The 2540-nt window shown below is 42.7% G+C and overlaps 1 pseudogene; it reads right to left on the bottom strand.

Moving 5' to 3' along the window:
- Positions 1 to 1469: 1469 nt before the first annotated feature.
- LOC123797332 (interferon-stimulated 20 kDa exonuclease-like 2 pseudogene) lies at positions 1470 to 2179 on the bottom strand (annotated as a pseudogene).
- Positions 2180 to 2540: the final 361 nt, after the last annotated feature.

Here is a 2540-nt window from a genome sequence, read left to right as displayed (position 1 = left end):
CAAAGATAACCACTTACCCAATTAGCAAATTCTCCTAAAACTGTTACTAGGTGTGCTAGCCACTGTTAAGTATTTGGAGTGGTACAACCCTCTATCAGTTTCTGAAATGCCTAAGGTCTGGTGGCCAAAAATCTACCTTCCCCACAAGCTGGATGGGGAAATCTCTTTAATAAGAGACAAAGTCTTTAATTCCATAACTGGAGATAAGCTTAGAGGGATGCTCTGTATGAAAGGGAAGAAAGTTGATTTAAATCCCTACTAAGTCATAAATGATTGATATTAGAGTGACTCCTCAGAGCAGATTTTAAAGGGAAGGAAGCAAGAGAACAGACAGTACCAGATGCAAAAGGAAAGGATGGGGGAAAGGAGGGAAGGAGGAAGGCCAATAAAGAGAAAGTTGGAGAGACAGTAAGGAAGCTGGAGGAGGGGTCCAAAAACTAACTTTGCCGACTACACTATCTTACCAAAGGCAATCTAGCCTATAACTCAAGTAAGCAACTCTGGGGTCTAAAAAGAAAGATACAAAATTCAGCTGGTGCTAGCCAGACTCTGCAAGAGTTTTACATTTTCTTCTAAATCCAGTAATAAATTATATACCCAAAGGGTCCTGATTGAAATAAAAAACACTGCTTCAAGTGTAAAGCAGAATAAAATTCAAATCTTAAAATTGCAAAGGGTATTAACATATAAATTAGCTAGTCCTAAAAGATTTTCAGACTCACCTGTGCATTTGGCTCATTTTCTTTGGCCCAATTTAATTACCTTTTACATTGGAGTTTTATTTTATTTTATTTTCCATTATAAAAATTTATCAAGGGAATAATTTGAGTTTTTAGAGGTTTGGTTTAGACCAAAAACCATGAAAACACTTTAAATTCTTTTTTAACCTACCAAGTAGGATGTAAATTACATAAATCCTCTATTACTTTAGGAAAGAGACTGCTTTCCTTAATCAGACAAGTTGATTTCCAAGTCATGCTCTCTTACCTCTACTGCCTTGTAACCTGAAGGAGAACTGAACCTTACCAGGGGTGGTTCTTCTGTAAGTCAAGGTGGGAAGAATAGGTGATATCCCAAAACAGACTAGGTGGAGACTCTGAGCCAAAAGCAGAGTCTGTGATACAGAGTGTGATCAACAAACCAGGGTACTTTTGAGAGTGAAAGGGTGCTGCTAATTACTTGAGAACAAAAGGCTTAAAATGAGACATGGGGCCACCCTAGGGATAAGGCAGTTTGAGAAACTGCATTTCCCAGTATGCCCTTCCCCTTGAAAGTCAAAAGGCCTGACTGGAGCAAAGCACCCTGGGATCTGTGTTTAGCAGCATTTAAGAGGTAAACAGTATAGGGCTGAGTCTGACATAGAGGCTTACTCCTTCCATGGGATACTTAATCAGACACAGAAAACAACACCTGAGGTGAAATTTCAGTGGATATTAAGTCTAGGGTGGAACCTTTCTCTCCCTCACACCTCAAGCTTGCAAAGAGGTGGCGTTGGTAGAGCTGTCCACTGGTCCACAGCCCTGTTTCTCCTGGGTGCAATGCTGCCTCCCCACATCACCAGCGTCCCCACTGCTGCTAGTCTTTGGGAGATTGTGGTCCAGGTGCTATTCCCACTCCACTTCAACCAACTTGTGCAGCTCCACGGTGGCCTGAGCATCTTCCACAGAGGAATGTCCAGTTTTCCCAATCTGCATGTCCCAGTTCAGAAGCTTCTTGGTGAAATGCTTCAGAGACATGGTGGCATTCTTCAAGCAGTCTGCCTTCAGGTTGGGGAGGAGAGGGATTTGGGAGGTGTTGTGGGTGAGGGACTTGGGGTGGAAGTACTGAAGGGCTTTGAAGTTGTTGGTGGCATGCCCCCACACTGTCTTCCCTGTGACTATCTTTAAGATCTGGCTCTGCGCGATCTTAAGGGGTGTAGCATTCATCATGTACTGCTTCCAGATGCCACTCCGTCTGGTCCACTAGTCTATAATGGGGTGGGGGGAAGAGAATGTACTCTCCATAAAGCACATCTCCATGTGCTGGTAGTTGACAATGCTACATTGAGCCAAGAAACTGACATGCCCTTTGGGTTCTGTGCCATCTCACGGTCAGTTACCACCGTCTTCCTTGTCATCTTCTGGGATGCTCTAGAGCATTTATTCTCTGAATGAGATTGGGTGGAGTTATGTGAGGGCATTCTTCTGAGTAAGGTTCTTCTGGGAGCTCTTCTTCTAGGGGCGAGTTGAGTCCTTCTAATTTTTGGAAGGGCACTCTGGAACTCCCATTTTAGACTTCACTATTAGATCAGGTTTTGTATTTGTTTTGTTTACAATTTTGATACATAGGACTCTGAAATTTCCTAACATACAGTTCAGACCCCATCCATCCTCACTTCTGTTTTAATTTTCAATGGCCTATGCAAGGGCTGTGCTTTCGTAGCATGAAGGTTCTGTTAGAGAGAGTGTGTGTATATGTGTATGTATGTGTATGTGTATGTGTATGTATGTGTATGTGTGCCTAGTGGAGACAGGGGTTTCCAGATTCTCACATCTTTCAAA

The sequence above is a fragment of the Ursus americanus genome, chromosome X, assembly GCF_024610735.1.
Source record: "Ursus americanus isolate L20-20 chromosome X, mUrsAme1.1.p, whole genome shotgun sequence".
Taxonomy (NCBI): Eukaryota; Metazoa; Chordata; class Mammalia; order Carnivora; family Ursidae; genus Ursus; species Ursus americanus.
The sequence above is the reverse complement of the archived record's forward strand: the minus strand, read 5'-3'. Positions and strand labels throughout refer to the sequence as shown.